Here is a 23,082-nt window from a genome sequence, read left to right as displayed (position 1 = left end):
TTTCTGTTAGAGCTAGAGTTTCTTTGATATTTTTCCCTTTTGTAATTTGGAAGGCCTCCAAATTGCTAGAGATCAATTTGAAGAATTTAAAAAACTTTCTGGATTCTGTATTACTCAAAAGTATAGCTTCAATAACTGTCAACTTTCCTCATTTAGATGAAGTGTTGGCAAACTTCCAAATGTTTTCACTCTCCTAACTTATATTTTGTAATATATTTTCCATAATCATTCTTCACAAATATTTATATACACATGCACACATACATGTATATACACATTTAAACAAACATGCACACACTCAAACATAATGCTCACTAACAAATTCCTCTTTTATTGGCTACTAATTTGGATTAATTTACTTGTGTATTACTTCAAATAGCTTCCTCCCCTGGCAGTGGCATTTAAGCAATGTACTTTTCACACCATGTTTTTATCCGAAAAATTTTCTTACATTGCTTATTTTCCAGAATGGCAGTTTATTAGACTGTAGGTTTCACAAATCAGAATTCTTTCTGTTGTATTAACAAATATTAATAGACATTAAATAGCATTTAATGTAATCAAGGAGAAAAGAAAAGAAAAAAATCTGTGATCAAATTGCTTTTCTTTGTAGGTGAATCTTCCCCCTCCCTCCCAACCCAAACACTGGAGGCTTTTTAAAATTTGCACTTAACAATGACTACTTTCATTAGGTGTGGAGTGAATACTTTCTAGCTGTAGATTTGATCATAGTGAATACTTTATAGCTGTAGATTTGATCATAAATATGTTCTTTTAGTAAACTTGTGGTTATTCCATCCCATCTGCTCTGTTTTCTCCTGCTGGAAATCTTATTCCCAAGTGTTGAGTTTCTGCTCTGTGTTCTTAATGTCTCTCATTTTTTCCTTAGACTATATTCTGGGTGATTGTTAAAGCCTCTCATTCAAAGCAGTGATTGGGCATTTAATATTATTTGATTCTACTTGGCCTTTCCATAGCTTTTAAGCATATATATCTTCTAATACCCTTTAAAACTCTTCGGAAATTAAAAAAAAAAATTTAGTGTGACCCACATCATCATCTTCATCTTGATGTAAGAAATTTGCTTATCATTCATAGTCTGTTTTATTTAATTTTTTTGAGAGGGCAAAGCACTTTTTAAAGTTTTCTTTTGTAGGCTGCTTGGGTGTCTCAGTCGGTTAAGCATCAGCCTTCAACTGAGGTCATGATTCCAGGGTCCTGGGATCCAGCCCCATACGGGTTTCCTTAGTCAGTGGGGAGCCTGCTTCTCCCTCTGCCTGCCACTTTTCCAGCTTGTGCTCATTCACATTCTCTCTCTCTCTGACAAATAAAATCTTAAAGTTTTCTTTTGCTATTTTAATACAACTTCAAAAGCATACTTTTGCATCTGTACTTGCATGTTATGGTTTAATTTTTATGTGGCAGATTTTTTTCATGAGTTTTTATAGGACTGAGTGCATTGGGGCACCTCTAAGTAGTTTTGCCATTTGTTCCAAAATAGTAGAGGTGGATTCTCCTTGGTTTCCTCTTTGTCTACCAAGCTGTCATAATTATGCCCTTCAGAATTTAACTGAGATGCTGGATTTCATAAGTAAATATTATGAGTTTAGTCATTAATTAGCCCGAGAAAGTATGGGCGTGTTCACCTTTGTGGTGATTTTATTTCTGTAAAGTTTATTCTTAGTACCCGTTAAAACTATGAAACTAAGGGCCTTATTTTTCCTATTTAGTTTTCCTTTCAGCCTACCTTGAGATCTAGAAAGTTTGACTGTATATAATCCTTTTAGTTTTCAGCTTGCTCAGTTGAGGGAATGCTGTATCCCTCATTCCACCAGGGATTTGACTGAAAGTCCTCATTGTAAATCCTCCTTCATAGCCTTAGAGTGGGGGTAGGAAAGAAACAGTGGAGCATTTCTCATCTTTCCTATGGCAGCACAAGTTCTTGTTTTACTTCAGGCAGCACTACTCGGATTTCTTGTTAAAGGGAATTGTGAAACCTCCCATATTGTCTTTTATTCAGTCTGTATTAGAACTTTCAGGCATTCCTGTGTTTGGTACCATCCCTTGTTTTCAGTGTTCTGGAATCTCTTTGGTTATCACAGTTGGTTTCTGACATGGAGTACTGGAATATACCCATTGATTCCGAGTGTGTTATCATCCAGAGAATACACTCAATATGACTGTGGGTGCTATCTGTCTATAGATCATTTTATCCAGCTCTTCCTCCTCACCCATTTCATGAAGTAATTAGTCTAAATGTTCTTTTTTCTCTTTAAAACTAAACTTCCCCAGATCTAAACTAAACTTGTTGAGAGTCACCCAAGCAGCTGATGACTTTCTTTTTATTACTATTTTTTTTAAAAAAGATTTTATGTATTTATTTGAGAGAGGGACTGAGAAGAGTGAGCCCAAGTGAGGAAAGGAGCAGAGGGAGAGGGAGAAGTAGGCTCCCCACTGAGCAGGGAGTCCAATGCTGGTCTCAGTCCCAGGACCCTAGGATCATGACCTGAGCTGAAAGCAGATGTAACCAACTGAGCCACCCAGGCATCCCAAGCTGATGACTTTCTATCTTTGTTTACTTTTGAACATATCATGACTTCCAGTCCTTTGAATTACTACTATTAAGGGAAATTAAGTCCTAGAACTAAAGCATGAAACATAGTGCTTGCCATGTGGGACTTAATAGATGTGAATTCCAGTCCCTTTGCCCTCCCAGGTGCTTTTATTGTCTACTTCCTTTTCTATTCTCTACAACCTGAAAATAATTGCTGAATAATTCTCTTTAAAAGCTAGCTCTCTTGGTACTTGAATCTCATATCGGTTACAAAACCACTAACAAACTCTGTAGTCAGCAATTGTTTTATGTTTCATAAGCATTTGCTTGGGTTCTTTGTACATTCCTAGATGATATATAGCTAGACCAGTTACAAGAACAGAATAGATAATCAGGAATAGAATTCCCTAATAAATTGAGAATATTCTATTTTTTCCTTTTTCTTTTTTTATTCTTTATCATTACTTTACGTTTGGATTCCTTACACTCAGTGACACTTGCTTTTCTTCCACTCTTCTTCAAGTCTGTGGGGGTTGAGTTGTAAGCAATATTGAAACTGTTATTTATTTATTTATTTATTTGTGGAAAGAAAATCACATGGAAAATAATACTTGCTTGACATTTTTTTGGTTTCAGTGGAGGGTTTTGTTTTTGTTTAAATCTGCATAAAATATTTTCTGCCATTTTTGAGTTACATAGAAGGGAAAATGCATTTATTTTTTCTTTAAAAAGTGTACTGAGTCTTCTAAAAATTCTGTATTTATGCTGAAGGCAATTAATTCTATATTTCAAATTTGTTTCAGGAAAGAATCTAGAGCTAAAGTAAAATGATGCATTATCTTATAAATCATTAAGTAATAATGTCTGTGTTACTAAATACATCTTAGTTTAACGTAGCCTCAGTGCCTTGGTTAATATTGAAAGCGTTGAAAGAACTCTTAGGTTCAAATTAGATTAGAACAAATTACATAATGAGTCAGAAAAGAGATCTTGTTTTTCTAGTGAAAACTGTACGTACACCAAAATGTTCTTCCTTCCAAAGTCTTCCTTTCAAAAGTTTTCAGTGTAGAAGATTATCTTTTTAATGATTTCTTAACTACTCTTACTGCAATTCAAGCTTTTCCCTTCCTCATTATATTTCTGTGGTATTGGAAGCCTCATTTGACTCAAGTAGATGCTGTCTTCCCAATAAATGGGTTCATTTAAAGGAACCTGAGAAGAATACTTCACATAGTGCCTTTCTCTAAGACTTTCCTTCTTTTATGCTGGGTACAGTTGGATATTTTATTTGTTCCTGTATTCCCTCCCTTTTATTTTAAAGTCTTGTTTCTTATGTAGCTTAAGATAGATAATCAAGCATATGTAAGGGAAAAGTTCAAGTTAATAACTTTTGTTAGAGATAAGGACTTTGCAAAATCATTACTGGAAATTGATCATAATTTTCATTTATTTTGAAGTATGCCTTTAGGTTTTTGGTTTTTGTTGCTTTTTTATGTGTTTTGTTGCCTCCACCCCCCCCCCTCCCCCGAAAAGAATCTATATGGACATGCTGGTAAAATTCTACACACTAATCTTCTGTCCCTGCATTATGAAGCATTTTAGAAAAGTATAAAGAAAAGATAAGATCAAAAAAATTTAAATCAAAATCACTTCAGTGTTTTTTAATAAATATTGCTGTTTCTGATTCTGGAAACTTAAGAGGATAAATAGTGAACTAACAGGGTCTGGTGATGGCAGTCAGAAGCAAATCTAAATTTCTCTTCATTGTATTTCTATAATCATAGAAAAATTAAAATATAACTATGGGTTTTGTGTAAAATACATTTGGCAATATTGAAATATGTTCAGAAAATTTATAGTTATCATAGGATACAAAGGAATAGATATTTTAAATAATAGAATAATTTAAAGTAGTTTGTATGGTTGGTACATTTGCTGAAATCTTTCTAATGAAAGAAACCTTCACTCCTATATCCTGCATAAATTCTTCCTGCCTAGCATCCTTTCTCATTCTGTGGTAAGATAATCTCTTTCCTTGGGAGACATTCCGTATAATTCAGGTGAAGGTCATTGACACAAGCCCCAGGTTGCCAACCAGAGCATGGTATTCTGCCTTCCTTACCAGCTACCGTGTTCATTCAGAGATGGACACGTGGCTCAAGCAGAGAAGTCTCCTTAGAACATTTTTTGAATTTTGAAAGAAGAGGGACACTCCTTGCGTCAGATTTTGGGTATAAAAAAGACCTTTTATTTTTAATTTTTTTTATTTTTAAGTTAGCTCTATCCCCAATATGGAGCTCAAACAGACAACCCTGAGATCAAGAGTCTCATGTTCAATTGACTGAACCAGCAGGCACCCCTTAAAAAAAAAAGTTTTCATTATGGAAATTTTAGAGCCATCTTTGCTACCCATTGAATGAGGAAAGTAAAGTTGTTGTTCTAGGGGTATTGTTTGAAACCTGGATCAAATCTGCCCAATAATCCATGGACTTTATGGTTCCATATACTGGTAAATCTCTTGCTTCTTCTTAAAGTTGTTGCTGTGTTCTACTTGAATTAGTGAAAATTTGTTTTTTTCACTTGCATTAATAAGGTTGTGAATAGTGCAAAAAATGATCAGTACAGCATTGCAGTTAAAGGATTCAGACTCTGACACAGCTGGCCTTGGTCTGAATTCTAGCTCTGCACTTGGAGCTGTGTGATCTTGGCCAAGTGACTTAACCTTTCTTCCTCTGTATTCTCATCTGTAACAGATCACGGTAGTATTCACCTCAGAGGGTTGATTGAGTTATTAATAAAGTGCCTATAAGAACTGTGCATAGTATATACTATACAATGTTAAATGGGAATAACGACTGAATAGAAAGTAGGTTTTTTCATATTATGGAGGAAGGGTTGATGTTAAATTATCGTTGATTTTGTGATTCATATAAAAGGTACAGAGAATATGCCCAGAAGGCTGCATTTTTTTTTCCTGTTGGTAGCCAAATTACTCTTCGTCATGACAAAGTTTAGGCTCAGCACAATCTTTGATTTTCTGATTCACCAAGTATTCTAGTTTAGAAATAACATTCCACGTTACTTTAGTGGACTATTTGGGTGGAAGACTTTGGGTACCAGCTAATATGGTTAAATACTGTTAATTCTCATCAATGGTGGATCTTTTTCAGTCTTTGGAATTATAGCAAATTTCTTACGAATTTAAAATATGGTATAGATAAGCTTAAAAATTAAATGTCTGGCCCTTGACACATGCCATACACTTACTACAAACAGGCACTACCTCTTTCATTAGTCCATTGTTATCTATTTTATCCTCTCTGCCACAAAGAATTCTCTAAAGTATTTTATTTTTATTTTTTATTATTTTTTTTAAGATCCTATTTATTTATTTGACAGACAGAGATCACAAGGAGGCAGAGAGGCAGACAGAGAGAGGAGGGGAAGTAGGCTCCCTGCTGGGTGAAGAGTCCATGCGATCTGGAGCCCTGGGATCATCTTAGCCGAAGGCAGAGGCTTTAACCCACTGAGCCACCCAGGCGCCCCTCTCTAAAGCATTTTAAAGAGAAGTATATAGTGACAAGGACTTCAAATGGTAAAATGCCCCCTTTTCAGTGTTCAGTGTACTTTGTGGAGTTACAGCCATAAATTCATAATATTCTATATAGCCTTTGACTTTATAACATTCATAATAACAAGAAAAATTGTTTTTAAATATGTATTTTTCAGAATTGAGAACTCAGTTTTTTAGCCTGCTGTTTTTCATCCAGGCTTCTGTTGAAGTAGCTAAAATCTAGTTAGTAAAACTTGTGAAATCACACCCCAACATGTAAAAAAAATTAATCATTTTACGTCCACAGGTAGAAGCAGTGTAGCTTTGGAGATATTAATCATTTGCATTTCATGTCATGAATAATACATTTATGTTCTTTGCTGGACTTAAGTTGATAATCTACATATGTAGCCTGTTTACCCTTGGCAAGCATATTGTAGCTCTTATGATGTATTATGTATATACAGGCAGTTCTGTTTATTAGAGCCAATGTGCAAATCTTGCAGCAGTGAAGTGAGAAACTCATAGTCACATTCAAAGATATTGGGGTCCTCACTAAAAGACAAGCCTGGTCCTGGTCCTCACATTTGCTGGGTTGGAGGTACAACTATAAATAGTGATTAATATGCCATATGCATAAGATTTTAAAGGTATAAATCAAACTAATAAAATTAAAATCTGTGCTATCCTCCTACCTTGATGAAGGCCTATTCATAATGGATTGCAGAATCACTTAGAATTTGAAACCTTTGAATAACTGGAGCTTCCCAGAAGGAGCCAGGCATGTGGCCTGTGGCGGCTTACTCAGCCCACCAAGCTCTGTCCCCCACATCACAGGCACCTGGTGCCTTATGTACACATGTGTGCATCCTCTAGTCCCACCCACGCAAGCTTCATCTATAGCTGCCTCATTGAACAAAAGTCATTTTTGGCCACTTTTCAGCTTTGCAGTGGTGGTTTAGCTCACCCTTTGGAAGATGTAGCTAGTAAGAGACTTTTATGTAAGCCCCATGAAGGCTATTGAGTTTAATTTCAGGGCCCCAAGTTCCTAGAGCCTTGGTCTTCTGGGCCCTCATCTGTGTAGAGTAACATACCTGTAGGAGGGTGCGAGTAGACTGCTTATACCCTGACTTGGGACAGGAGGCTTCTTGTCTAGGTGGTACTCCTGAGAGTCTAACCCATAAAGTTAGTCTTCCTTTACTTCACTTGATGACTGCATCGTTTTGAGAGTCGAATTTCTGCTGTTTCTGTGATCCAAAGTGAGAGAAGCTCTGTTTATTTACATGCAGGTATTTTAAAAATAAGGGAAAATTAACCAAGGAATTATCAGTGAGGTTAATTTATATTACAAATCCTGGCACTTAAACTTCTAGCATGACAATAAATATACTTCTGTGATTTTGTACAATGTAGGTTTTACTTAAAACTTGAAATAGCAAAATCCAGCAATTTCCTGTTATCTGTAAATCCTCTGACATTTGTAGAAACCAGAAGAGTAAGTAACCAGAAGAATCCTATGACTGTACTTTAAATTTGTGATTCATTTGTCTTCATACCTAAACACACTAAAGTAACTAAAAATGATTTTTCAACTGCCAGTAATTGTGAAATAGAAATAATAGTCCTAGGGACGCCTGGGTGGCTCAGTTGGTTGGACGACTGCCTTCGGCTCAGGTCATGATCCTGGAGTCCCGGGATCGAGTCACGCATCGGGCTCCCAGCTCCATGGGGAGTCTGCTTCTCTCTCTGACCTTCTCCTCGTTCATGCTCTCTCTCTCACTGTCTCTCTCTCAAGTAAATAAATAAAATCTTAAAAAATAAAAAAAGAAATAATAGTCCTTGTGGAATTACAATGTAGGAAGAAGCCACATCATTTTCTTTTTCTCTCTGCTTTGCTGGAATATACTATCACTGCTGTTATCTAATCAGTCTGAGGGAATATTTACCCAGATCAACTGTAGATTATTATATCCCACATCAAACTGAAAGTTTTATTACAAGTACGCAGTCAAGGATTTAGTTTTCCTTCACTCATGCTTTATCAAACCAGATTTAATACATTCATCTGAAAGACTATCCCTTGTCAAATAAGAAGTTGTTTTATGCTTTACAAATGACAAAGACAAAATCAACTTTCTGTTAGGTCAGCCAAAGGCTGCTGTGCTAAGTAAGAAGGCAGAGCAGATTCCTTAACTAAAAGCAGGTTGTAGTTCCATCTTTACTCGTTACATACTTACGTACATACATGTATGATACAAAACTTGAAATACAAAGGCATAGGACCCTTTGTATAAATTATTTCAGATGAGGTATTGTCATTTCTCCTGTTTGGTTTTGCCGTCCACTTGTGCTTACTGATTGCTTGCTCTACCCATGGCATGCCAAAATCTGTTGCCAAAAGTGCACTGTTAGGTGCTGCTGTCTTGCTTTTAAAGAGCCACTAAGGGACACGTGCACACCAATGTTTATAGCAGCAATGCCCACAAGAGCCAAAATATGCAAAGAGCTCAGATACTCATCTACAAATGAATGGATAAAGACATGTGGTGTATATATGTATACACACACGCACACAGGAATATTACTTAGCCATCCAAAGAATGAAATCTGGCCATGCTACAATGTAGATGGAACTAGAGGGTATTATGCTAATCAGGTAAGTCAGAGAAAGCTAAATACTATATGATTTCACTCATGTGGAATTTAATAAATAAAACATGAATATAGGGGAAGGGAAGGAAAAATAAGATAAAAATTGAGAGGGAGGCAAATCATAAGAGATACTAAACTCTAGAAAACAAAACAGGGTTGCTGGAGGGGAAGGGAGTAGGGAGATGTGGTATCTAGGTATTGAGCATTAAGGAGGGAAGTTGGTGTAATGAGCGCTGGGTATTATATGCAACTGATGAATCACTAAGTTCTACCTCTGAAACTAATAAAAACAAAGATATATATGATTTGCAAAAAAAATAAAAGCCACTTACATAATTTGTGGAGGTATCACAGAGATCATGTTAGGACAGGAACTTGGTTCGCATAGTCCTGGTCTCCTCTCTCTGATGAGAGGATCTAATGAGGGGAATATCTTATGAACAATATATACCACTCAGTGCCTCAGTCCACACATGTGCTGCAAGAGAAATTTTGACTTGGGTGGAAAAATCATTGCTTGAAGAATAAACTCATTTGTCATTAACTTCATTGACAGTGCAGTGACATTTATATGCACACATTTCCATCATTGAAAATAAAATAAATTACATGATGTAACTTCAATTACTTTATCAAACACATTTTCAGGATTTCATGACATTTAAATAATTACATATGGGCAATAGTAAGGAACATGTTTCTGAAATGAGATTCAGTCCTACGAGAGTAGCACAATGTTTTCTCTGAAGAGTTCCTGTACTGAGAATGAAGATAAGTATTCAGTCTTTTTGAATCTTAAGTGCCTTTACATTTCAGAAATAGGCCAAAAATCATGGGTTACAGTTTTTTTGCATAGGGCCTAACCATAATTTGAGTATTAGCAGATCAAGTGACGAGTTCTCTGATTGCAAGCTCTTACGTTTCTTTTACCGTTTAAAAAATTCAAGAAATAACTAGTAATTCTCCATCAGATTTTTGATATATGAGGCCAGATTTGGTTTAATTTTCTGGGCAATAAAGGTGGTGGGATAAGAGTCCCAGAGTCAGCCGTCAGGAGTTTGGGGTCTTCTTCTTCTTCTTTTTTTTTTTTTTAAGATTTTATTTATTTATTTGACAGACAGATCACAAGCAGGCAGAGAGGCAGGCACAGAGAGAGAGAGAGGAGGAAGCAGGCTCGATCCCAAGACCCTGGGACCATGACCTGAGCTGAAGGTGGAGGTTTTAACCCACTGAGCCACCCAGGTTCCCCAGTTTGGGGTCTTCTTAAACTCCTTTCCTTCTATCATACTCAAAATGAAATGGATATCAAAGAGATTGATATGCCTATGTTCTCCTCTAGGATTCTGATGGATTCTTGTCTCACATTGAGGTCTTTTATCCATTTTGAGTTTATCTTTGTGTGCGGTGTAAGAAAATGGTCAAGTTTCATTCTTCTACATATAGCTGTCCAGTTTTCCCAGCACCATTTATTGAAGAGACTGTCCTTTTTCCACTGTATATTTTTTCCCATTTTGTCAAATATTATTTGCCCATAGAGTTGAGGGTCCATATCTGGGCTCTCGATTCTGTTCCACTGGTCTATGTGTCTATTTTTATGCCAATACCATGCTGTCTTGGTGATCACAGCTTTGTAGTAAAGCTTGAAATCAGGTAGTGTGATGCCCCCTGTTTTATTATTTTTTTTCAACATTTCCTTAGCGATTCGGGGTCTCTTCTGATTCCATACAAATTTTTGGATTATTTGTTCCAGCTCTATGAAAAATACCAGTGGAATTTTGATCGGAATGGCATTAAAAGTATAGATTGCTCTAGGCAGTATAGACATTTTAACAATGTTTATTCTTCCGATCCAAGAGCATGGAATGGTCTTCCATCTTTTTGTGTCTTCTTCAATTTCTTTCATGAGTGTCCTGTAGTTCCTCGAATACAGATCCTTTACCTCTTTGGTTAGGTTTATTCTCAGGTATCTTATGGTTCTTGGTGCTATAGTAAATGGAATCAATTCTCTAATTCCCTTTCTGTATTTTCATTGTTAGTGTATAAGAAAACCATTGATTTCTGTACATTGACTTTGTATCCTGCCACATTACTGAATTGCTGTATGAGTTCTAGTAGTTTGGGGGTGGAGTCTTTTGGGTTTTCCATATGAAGAATCATGTCATCTGTGAAGAGAGAGAGTTTGACTTCTTCATTGCCAATTTGGATACCTTTTATTTCTCTTTGTTGTCTGATTGCTGTTGCTAGGACTTCTAATACTATGTTGAACAAGAGTGAGAGTGGGCATCCTTGTCGTGTTCCTGATCTCAACAGGAAGGCTGCAAGCTTTTTCCCATTGAGGATGATATTTGCTGTGGGTCTTTCATAGATAGATTTGATGAAGTTCAGGAATGTTCCCTCTATCCCTATACTTTGAAGTGTTTTAATCAGGAACGGATGCTGGATTTTGTCAAATGCTTTTTCTGCATCAATTGAGAGGACCATGTGGTTCTTCTCTCTTCTCTTATTGATTTGTTCTATCACATTGATTGATTTGTGAATGTTGAACCATCCTTGTAGCCCAGGAATGAATCCCACCTGGTCATGGTGGATAATCTTTTTAATGTGCTGTTGGATCCTGTTTGCTCTTGGATCCTCTCTTGTTGAGAATCTTAGCATCCATATGCATCAGTGATATTGGTCTGAAATTCTCCTTTTTGGTAGGGTCTTTGCCTGGTTTGGGTATCACAGTAATGCTGGCTTCATGGAAAGAGTCTGGAAGTTTTCCTTCTGCTTCAATTTTTTGAAACAGCTTCAGGAGAATAGGTATTATTTCTTATTTGAAAGTTTGGTAGAATTCCCCAGGGAATCCGTCAGGTCCTGGGCTCTTGTTTTTTGGGAGGTTTTTGATGACTGCTTCAATCTCATTACTAGATATCGGTCTATTCAGGTTGTCAATTTCTTCCTGGTTCAATTTTGGGAGTTTATAGTTTTCCAGGAATGCATCCATTTCATCTAGGTTGCTTAGCTTCTTGACATAGAACTGTTGATAATAACTTCTGATGATTGTTTCTACTTCCTTGGTGTTAGTTGTGATCTCTCCCTTTTCATTCATAATTTTATGAATTTGGGCTTTCTCTCTTTTCTTTTGGATTAGTGTGGCCAATGGTTTATAGATCTTATTGATTCTTTCAAAAAACCACCTTCTAGTTTCATTGATAGGTTCTACTGTATCTCTGATTTCTACCTCATTGATCTCAGCTCTAATTTTGATTATTTATCTTCTTATGTGTGGAGTTGGTTTGATTTGTTGTTGATTCTCCAGTTCTTTAAGGTGTAGAGATAGCTGCTGTGTTCTGTACTTTTCAATTTTTTTGAGAGAGGCTTGGATGGCTATGTATTTCCCCCTTAGGACGGCTTTTGCTGTATCCGATAGGTTTTGAAGCGAAGTGTCTTCATTCTCATTGGTTTCCATGAATTGTTTCAGTTCTTCTTTGATCTCTTGGTTGATCCAAGCATTCTTAAGCAAGGTGGTCTTTAGCTAGTAATCTCTTTGATATCAGCCACAGCAACTTCTTTCAAGATATGTCTCCAAAGGCAAAGGAAACAAAAGCCAAAATAAACTTTTGGGACTTCATCAAAATCAAAACCTTCTGCACAGCAAAGGAAACAGTCAAGAAAACAAAGAGGCACCCACGGAATGGGAGAAGATATTTGCAAATGACAGTACAGACAAAAGGTTGATGTCCAGGATCTATAATGAACTCCTCAAACTCAACACACACAAAACAGATAATCATATCAAAAAATGGGCAGAAGATATGAACAAACACTTCTCCCATGATGACATACAAATGGCTATCAAACACATGAAAAAATGTTCACCATCACTAGCCCTCATGAAGATTCAAATTAAAATCACATTGAGATATCACCTTACACCAGTTAGAATGGCCAAAATTAGCAAGACAGGAAACAACATGTGTTGGAGGGGATGTGGAGAAAGGGGAACCCTCTTCCACTGTTGGTGGGAATGCAAGTTGGTGCTGCCTCTTTGGAGAACAGTGTGGAGATCCCTCAAGAAATTAAAAATAGAGTTTCCCTATGACCCTGCCATTGCACTACTGGGTATTTACCCAAAGATACAGATGTCGTGAAAAGAAGGGCCATCTGTAACCCAGTGTTTATAGCAGCAATGGCCACAGTCTCCAAACTATGGAAAGAACGAAGATACCCTTCAGCAGAAGAATGGATAAGGCAGATGTGGTCCATATACACTATGGAGTATTATACCTCCATCAGAAAGGACGAATACCCAACTTTTGTGGCAACATGGACGGGACTGGAAGAGATTATGCTGAGTGAAATAAGTCAAGCAGAGAGAGTCAATTACCATATGGTTTCACTTATTTGTGGAGCATAACAAATAGCATGGAGGACATGGGGGGAGTTGGAAATTGGAAGGGGAAGTGAACCATGAGAGACTAAGGACTCTGAAAAGCAATTTGAGGGTTTTGAAGTGGCGGGGGGTGGGAGGTTGGGATACCAGGTGGTGGGTATTATAGAGGGCACGGATTGCATGGAGCACTGGGTGTGGTGCAAAAATAATGAATACTGTTATGCTGAAAAGAAAAAAGAATGAAATGGATACAGGAGATATTTTGAAGTGGATGAAGTCAGAGCAGCTGTTTGGAAGGGTATGGTCATAGTGGTGATGAGGTTGTAAGTTGATTCTGACCTTTTGAACATTACTAGAAAGATTATATATTATTTCTCCCAACTCTGGGAACTGAAAATCAAGCCCCGCCCCAAGCCACAGTCTCCTGTGCCCATCTGAAAGCCCACTTGTTCTACTACTTATACTCTTTTCCACTAATGACTGTTTCCTTTGAATGTTGTAATGATGTTATACAGAGAGGTAGTGTTTAACTGAGTACCCAGTTAGAATAAGTAATGGTGAGGAAAGGGGGTTTGTAAAGACAATTTGAGGAGAATACCTGAGTAACCATTCATGAAACGTTGGACCTTGCAAGGGCTCTGGATTCAATACAGGTCAGAGTCCAAACTCCTTCATTCACTAGTTTTTATGTCAATTAAGAAAGTCCCTTTATTTGAACCTTAATTCCCTTCAAAGTAGCATGAGACTAATGGCATCTATCATAATGTTTGGGAAGTTTGAAAATAACATATACAAAACTACTGTTTTTTTCCTGTAAGTATTTAATAAGTTAGGTCCTCAGATAAAAAAAAATGCAGGTAAGTTACAACTCAGAAAAGAGGTGAGTGTTTACAATGAAAAACCCAGATAGCTATTAAATTTGGGAAGTCAGGATATACATAGGAGTGTTAAGATTTGGGAGAGAGGTATTGTGAGGAAGGTAGGTAAGGATGTAATCCAGATTACTTGTTTTCAAATCCTAGTGCTACCATTTAACAGCTGTATTTTTTTAGACAAATGACTTACACACTTTTAGATTTCAGTTTACTCATCTGTAAAATGGGAATAATGATAATCCTACATGCCTGATTGGGTTGTTCTAGGGATTGAATGAGTTCAGTTAATATTTGTAAATCTTAAGTCCTAGCACATAGCAAGCATGGAATAAACATTCGTTTTCATTATGATTGCTTGGACTCCTGGGCACTATTTGATATCTTTTTGTTGTTTCAGAGAGAGTGAAAGGGAAGATTGGTGATACTTTTTTTTAATAGTTGAAAGACCATTGATTTTTATTTTGGATATAAAACAGCACAGGAGACCATCAATCTTAAATTTGCAATTAAACAAATCAGAAAAACTATAAAAATCATAGTTGATCATAAAGCCAAGCTTATAAAGAAATCGAAACAAACCAAACATCAGAGTGCTAAAAGATCTTTATTGGATAGAAAACACTTAGCACTGCTTTTATTACTGAGGAAATGCTTACCACAGATAAAAGGAAAAAAACCACCTGAACTGCTAACACATGTGTATTAACTGTGTCTGAGCTCTTGTAATAGATTTGAACTCCAAGGGACCCCAGCCTAGAGCAAGTCTCCACTCACCACCAGTTGGAACATTAAAAAATCAGATAAGAAAACATAAATCTAATGAAAATGCCAAAGATCTCCACACAGAAAAATATAAAATATTACTGAGAGAAATTAAATAGGACCTAAAACATGGATCCAGCAGGTTTCTTGTTTAAAAAATGAGATGTTGAAATGTCTATACTTCCTAAATTGATATATACATTCGATGTAATCTTTATCAAAATGTCAAAGGCTGTTGTGAAGAAGTAGACAAGATTGTTCTAGGTTATATATAGATATGCAAAGAAAATAGAATAGCTAAAACTGTTGAAAAGGAGCAAAGTTGGGGGACTCAAACGAGCTGGTTTCAGAATTTACTATACATGTACAGCAATCACGGCAGGGTGGTGTTGGCCTAAGCAAGACAAATAGAATAATGAAATAAAGTATAGAAGCAGACCCATACATATTTGGTTAACTGATTTTTAAAAAAGAATGACAAAGCTATTCTTTGGGGAAAGACCTTTCCACAAGTGTTACTGGAACAAGTAGATATCTGTATGGAAGAAGGTACATTTGACTCTGATCTCATGCTGTAAACAAAAAGTAACTCCAGATGGATGATAGATGCAAATGTAAAACCAGACTCCGAGTTCTACAAGAAAACAGAAAAAAATTGTCATTTCCTCTGGTTAGGCAGGATGTCCTGTACAGGACAGAAATAAAAACTGAGCACTTTTAAAGTATACTTTTTTTTTTTTTTTGGTGAAGTGTCTGCTCTATGGCACATATTATAATGGAGTTACTTGTGTTGATTGATAGAAATTCTTATGTAGTCCTAAATATCTTCTGTCAAATCCTCTGTAAATTTTATTTTACAGTTTGTGGTTTATTTATTCATTTTTAATGAATTCTCTTAATGAGCAGAATTATAAAGAACACAAAATATTTTTGTAGAGAACATAAATACTCATTTGTTCTCTTTGTTTGTTGGGAGAATAGAATCCTCCCTCAGTGCCAAATCCTTTTGTCCTGAAATATGTCACAGTGCCTAAGTGCAGCCATCCTGAACCATGTCTCTAATCCCCCGTGTATTCTGATCTCTAGTGCACCTGATTTCCTATATCTAAATTGACCAACATTCCTGTTCTCTTTGTGGTAAATAAAACAACAATGCAACTTTGTTGAGCTGCAACAAAGCAAGATTTTTTGCGTTTTAGATTTTCATCAGAAAGCAATTCTTTGCAGCGCAACCCATCATGTTTTCATTATTTGGCACTCTATTTTGCCAAATAGGTGAAGAGGGGTATCTATGTGGAGGTGTTCGGGGGTAGAAAGTTAGGGTATACTGAGCTTCCTGCAATGGGTTTGGGTGAAGGATATTTTAGTCTGCGAATAAGGAAAAGCGCAATAGAATGAAATTCTTTATCTAGTGGAACATGATAAATTCTGATTCTGTAAATGTCCTAACGTGGGTTGACAAATTTATGTACACCTCTAACTTAGAAACACAGTTACCGGCTGTATTTTAAAGAGCTGTAAGTCCTACTTGTAAAATATGTGTATCCTTAGTAGTCAGCTTGTTTTAAGAGCATGTAATTGCTCAAATGCTTTGGAAACATTGTATTACCATCTTGTTATAATTACAGCCAAGAGCTGATGAGGAGCAACCGCTTTTGAGGTGCCTCAATGAATTTATTATTCCACTGTCAATCCAGTTGAACTTTGAGCCCGATGGAAAGATAGGCTCCCTCTCTTGGCAGAGCTGAAAAGTGTCTAAATACATAATTCGTGGTGGTGGCTCATTTTAATCAGATCACTGTGGAATTCAGGTTACGTGTAACTCCTAGTAAGTTTTTCCTTGCTACAACTTTTGAGGGAAAAAAAGCATAATGAGGTCTGAAGCGGAGGTGGAGCTCCTACATTGACTAAGGATGCATCCAGTAGATATTAGTTGCTACAACTATTCTGAGGGAGAATTCTTGATTTGGGAGAGTATTCTGTCTTGGAATGATCATAGCATTGGGTCAGAAGACATGAGAGATACTACTTTTTTTAAAAAAAATTTTTATTTTTTATAAACATATATTTTTATCCCCAGGGGTACAGGTCTGTGAATCGCCAGGTTTACACACTTCACAGCACTCACGAAAGCACATACCCTCCCCAATGTCCATAACCCCGCCCCCCTTCTCCCATCCCCCCCCCAGCAACCCTCAGTTTGTTTTGTGAGATTAAGAGTCCCTTATGGTTTGTCTCCCTCCCAATCCCATCTTGTTTCATTTATTCTTCTCCTACCCACTTAAGCCCCCATGTTGCATCACCACTTCCTCATATCAGGGAGATCATATGATAGTTGTCTTTCTCTGCTTGACTTATTTCGCTAAGCATGATACGCTCTAGTTCCATCCATGTTGTTGCAAATGGCAAGATTTCATTTCTTTTGATGGCTGCATAGTATTCCATTGTGTATATATACCACCTCTTCTTGATCCATTCATCTGTTGATGGACATCTAGGTTCTTCCATAGTTTGGCTATTGTGGACATTGCTGCTATAAACATTCGGGTGCACGTGCCCCTTTGGATCACTACGTTAGTATCTTTAGGGTAAATACCCAGTAGTGCAATTGCTGGGTCATAGGGCAGTTCTATTTTCAACATTTTGAGGAACCTCCATGCTGTTTTTCATAGTGGTTGCACCAGCTTGCATTCCCACCAACAGTGTAGGAGGGTTCCCCTTTCTCCGCATCCTCGCCAGCATCTGTCATTTCCTGACTTGTTGATTTTAGCCATTCTGACTGGTGAGGTGATATCTCATTGTGGTTTTGATTTGTATTTCCCTGATGCCGAGTGATATGGAGCACTTTTTCATGTGTCTGTTCGCCATCTGGATGTCTTCTTTGCAGAAATGTCTGTTCATGTCCTCTGCCCATTTCTTGATTGGATTATTTGTTCTTTGGGTGTTGAGTTTGCTAAGTTCTTTATAGATTCTGGACACTAGTCCTTTATCTGATATGTCGTTTGCAAATATCTTCTCCCATTCTGTCAGTTGTCTTTTGATTTTGTTAACTGTTTCCTTTGCTGTGCAAAAGCTTTTGATCTTGATGAAATCCCAATAGTTCATTTTTGCCCTTGCTTCCCTTGCCTTTGGCGTTGTTCCTAGGAAGATGTTGCTGCGGCTGAGGTCGAAGAGGTTGCTGCCTGTGTTCTCCTCAAGGATTTTGATGGATTCCTTTCGCACATTGAGGTCCTTCATCCATTTTGAGTCTATTTTTGTGTGTGGTGTAAGGAAATGGTCCAATTTCATTTTTCTGCATGTGGCTGTCCAGTTTTCCCAGCACCATTCATTGAAGAGGCTGTCTTTTTTCCATTGGACATTCTTTCCTGCTTTGTCGAAGATTAGTTGACTGTAGAGTTGAGGGTCTATTTCTGGGCTCTCTATTCTGTTCCATTGATCTATGTGTCTGTTTTTGTGCCAGTACCATGCTGTCTTGATGATGACAGCTTTGTAATAGAGCTTGAAATCCGGAATTGTGATGCCACCAACGTTGGCTTTCTTTTTCAATATTCCTTTGGCTATTCGAGGTCTTTTCTGGTTCCATATAAATTTTATAATTATTTGTTCCATTTCTTTGAAAAAGATGGATGGTACTTTGATAGGAATTGCATTAAATGTGTAGATTGCTTTAGGTAGCATAGACATTTTCACAATATTTATTCTTCCAATCCAGGAGCATGGAACATTTTTCCATTTTTTTGTGTCTTCCTCAATTTCTTTCATGAGTACTTTATAGTTTTCTGAGTATAGATTCTGTGCCTCTTTGGTTAGGTTTATTCCTAGGTATCTTATGGTTTTGGGTGCAATTGTAAATGGGATTGACTCCTTAATTTCTCTTTCTTCTGTCTTACTGTTGGTGTAGAGAAATGCAACTGATTTCTGTGCATTGATTTTATATCCTGACACTTTACTGAATTCCTGTATAAGTTCTAGCAGTTTGGGAGTGGAGTCTTTTGGGTTTTCCACATATAGTATCATATCATCTGCAAAGAGTGATAATTTGACTTCTTCTTTGCTGATTTGGATGCCTATAATTTCCTTTTGTTGTCTGATTGCTGAGGCTAGTACCTCTAGTACTATGTTGAATAGCAGTGGTGATAATGGACATCCCTGCTGTGTTCCTGACCTTAGCAGAAAAGCTTTCAGTTTTTCTCCATTGAGAATGATATTTGCGGTGGGTTTTTCATAGATGGCTTTGATGATATTGAGGTATGTGCCCTCTATCCCTACACTTTGAAGAGTTTTAATCAGGAAGGGATGCTGCACTTTGTCAGATGCTTTTTCAGCATCTATTGAGAGTATCATATGGCTCTTGTTCTTTCTTTTATTGATGTGTTGTATCACATTGATTGATTTGCAGATGTTGAACCAACCTTGCAGCCCAGGAATAAATCCCACTTTGTCGTGGTGAATAATCCTTCTAATGTACTGTTGGATCCTATTGGCCAGTATTTTGGTGAGAATTTTTGTATCTGTGTTCATCAAGGATTTTGGTCTGTAATTCTCCTTTTAATGGGATCCTTGTCTGGTTTTGGGATCAAGGTGATGCTGGCCTCATAAAAAGAGTCTGGAAGTTTTCCTTCCATTTCTATTTTTTGGAACAGTTTCAGGAGAATAGGAATTAGTTCTTTTTTAAATGTTTGGTAGAATTCCCCCGGGAAGCCGTCTGTCCCTGGGCTTTTGTTTGTTTGGAGATTTTTAATGACTGTTTCAATCTCCTTACTGGTTATGGGTCTGTTCAGGCTTTCTATTTCTTCCTGGTTCAGTTGTCGTAGTTTATATGTTTCTAGGAATGCATCCATTTCTTCCAGATTGTCAAATTTGTTGGCGTAGAGTTGCTCATAGTATGTTCTTATAATAGTTTGTATTTCTTTGTTGTTAGTTGTGATCTCTCCTCTTTCATTCATGATTTTATTTATTTGAGTCCTTTCTCTTTTCTTTTTGATAAGTCGGGCCAGGGGTTTATCAATTTTATTAATTCTTTCAAAGAACCAGCTCCTAGTTTCGTTGATTTGCTCTATTGTTTTTTTGGTTTCTATTTCATTGATTTCTGCTCTGATCTTTATGATTTCTCTTCTCCTGCTGGGCTTAGTGTTTCTTTGTTGTTCTTTCCCCAGCTCCTTTAGGTGTAGGGTTAGGTTGTGTACCTGAGACCTTTCTTGTTTCTTGAGAAAGGCTTGTACCGCTATATATTTTCCTCTCAGGACTGCCTTTGTTGTGTCCCACAGATTTTGAACCGTTTTGTTTTCATTATCATTTGTTTCCATGATTTTTTTCAATTCTTCTTTAATTTCCTGGTTGACCCATTCATTCTTTAGAAGGATGCTGTTTAGTCTCCATGTATTTGGGTTCTTTCCAAACTTCCTCTTGTGGTTGAGTTCTAGGTTCAGAGCATTGTGGTCTGAAAATATGCAGGGAATGATCCCAATCTTTTGATACCGGTTGAGTCCTGATTTAGGACCGAGGATGTGATCTATTCTGGAGAATGTTCCATGTGCACTAGAGAAGAATGTGTATTCTGTTGCTTTGGGATGAAATGTTCTGAATATATCTGTGATGTCCATCTGGTCCAATGTGTCGTTTAAGGCTTTTATTTCCTTGCTGATCTTTTGCTTGGATGATCTGTCCATTTCAGTGAGGGGAGTGTTAAAGTCCCCTACTATTATTGTATTATTGTCGATGTGTTTCTTTGATTTTGTTATTAATTGGTTTTTATATTTGGCTGCTCTCACGTTGGGGGCATAGATATTTAAAATTGTTAGATCTTCTTGTTGGACAGACCCTTTGAGTATGATATAGTGTCCTTCCTCATCTCTTATTATACTCTTTGGCTTAAAATCTAATTGATCTGATATAAGGATTGCCACTCCTGCTTTCTTCTGATGTCCATTAGCATGGTAAATTCTTTTCCACCCCCTCACTTTAAATCTGGAGGTGTCTTCGGGCTTAAAATGAATTTCTTGGAGGCAACATATAGATGGGTTTTGTTTTTTTATCCATTCTGATACCCTGTGTCTTTTGATTGGGGCATTTAGCCCATTAACATTTAAGGTAACTATTGAGAGATATGAATTTAGTGCCATCGTATTGCCTGTAAGGTGACTGTTACTGTATATTGTCTCTGTTCCTTACTGATCTACCACTTGTAGGCTCTCTCTTTGCTTAGAGGACCCCTTTCAATATTTCCTGTAGAGCTGGTTTGGTGTTTGCAAATTCTTTCAGTTTTTGTTTGTCCTGGAAGCTTTTAATCTCTCCTTCTATTTTCAATGATAGCCTAGCTGGATATAGTATTCTTGGCTGCATGTTTTTCTCGTTTAGTGCTCTGAAAATATCATGTCAGCTCTTTCTGGCCTGCCAGGTCTCTGTGGATAAGTCAGCTGCCAATCTAATATTTTTACTATTGTATGTTAAAGACTTCTTTTCCCGGGCTGCTTTCAGGATTTTCTCTTTGTCACTAAGACTTGTTAAATTTTACTATTAGGTGATGGGGTGTGGGCCTATTCTTATTGATTCTGAGGGGCATTCTCTGAACCTTCTGAATTTTGATGCTCGTTTCCTTTGCCATATTGGGGAAATTCTCCCCAATAATTCTCTCCAGTATACCTCTGTTCCCCACTCTCTTTCTTCTTCTTCTGGAATCCCCATTATTTTAATGTTGTTTCGTCTTATGGTGTCACTTATCTCTCGAATTCTCCCCTCGTGGTCCAGTAGCTGTTTGTCCCTCTTTTGCTCAGCTTCTTTATTCTCTGTCATTTGGTCTTCTATGTCACTAATTCTTTCTTCTGCCTCATTTATCCTAGCAGTGAGAGCCTCCATTTTTGATTGCACCTCATTAATAGCTTTTTTGATTTCAACTTGGTTAGATTTTAGTTCTTTTATTTCTCCAGAAAGGGCTTTTATATCTCCCGAGAGGGTTTCTCATATCTTCCATGCTTTTTTTGAGCCCAGCTAGAACCTTGAGAATTGTCATTCTGAACTCAAGATCTGACATATTACCATTATCTGTATTGATTAGGTCCCTAGCCTTCGGTACTGCCTTTTGTTCTTTTTTTATGTGGTGAGTTTTTCCGCCTTGTCATTTTGTCCAGATAAGAGTATATGAAGGAGCAAGTAAAATACTAAAAGGGTGGCAACAACCCCAGGAAAATATGCTTTAACCAAATCAGAAGAGATCCCAAATCGTGAGGGGGGAGAAAGGGGATAAAAAGAGGTTCAAAAAGAAAGAAAGGAAAAAAAAAAGAATTTAAAAAGAAGAAAACGAATAAAGAAAAATCTAAAAAAAGAAAAAATATATATATTAGATAAACTAGTTAAAAAATGTTAAAGAAGAAAAGGGTAAAAGTTAAAAAAAAAATTTAGCGGAAGGGCGCCTGGGTGGCTCAGTGGGTTAAGCCGCTGCCTTCGGCTCAGGTCATGATCTCAGGGTCCTGGGATCGAGTCCCGCGTCGGGCTCTCTGCTCAGCAGGGAGCCTGCTTCCTCCTCTCTCTCTGCCTTCCTCTCCGCCTACTTGTGATCTCTCTCTGTCGAATAGATGGATGAAATCTTAAAAAAAAAGAATTTAGCGGAAGAAGAGAAAAAAAAATGAAAAAGAAAAAAATTAAATTAACTGCAAGACTAAAAAAATCACAGGGAGAATCCGATGTGTTCCGTGCTTTGCTTTCTCCTCCTCTGGAATTCTGCTGCTCTCCTTGGTATTGAAACCTCACTCCTTGGTAGGTGAACTTGGTCTTGGCTGGATTTCTTGTTGATATTCTGGGGGAGGGGCCTGGTGTAGTGATTCTCAAGTGTCTTTGCCCCAGGTTGAATTGCACCGCCCTTACCAGGGGCCGGGCTGAATAATCCACTCGGGTTTGCTTTTGTTCCCTGAGAGCTTTCCGTAGAGTTCCGGAGGACGGGAATACAAAATGCGGCCTCCTGGTCTCCAGCCCAGAGGAGCCGAGAGCCCAGGCCCCCACTCCTCAGTGCGCCCTCAAAGAACAGCGCCCAGTCACTCCCGTCTGCCTGACCTCCGGCCGCGCTCCGAGCTCACCAAGCCTGCGGCTGGCTCAAGGTAACACCGAGCTGTGATCTTAATGTTGGCTCTGTCTCCGTAGCCGGCTTTCCTGTTCCAATACCCACAAGCTCTGCGACACTCAGACATCCCGATCCTTCTGTGACCCTGTGGGACCTGAGGCCACGCTGACCCCGCATGGACTTCACCCCGGTTTAGCCTCAGGAGCGATGTCCCTCAGTGGAACAGACTTTTAAAAGTCCTGATTTTGTGCTCTGTTG

Source organism: Mustela lutreola, chromosome 4 (assembly GCF_030435805.1).
Source record: "Mustela lutreola isolate mMusLut2 chromosome 4, mMusLut2.pri, whole genome shotgun sequence".
Taxonomy (NCBI): Eukaryota; Metazoa; Chordata; class Mammalia; order Carnivora; family Mustelidae; genus Mustela; species Mustela lutreola.
Note: the sequence above shows the minus strand (reverse complement) of the source record.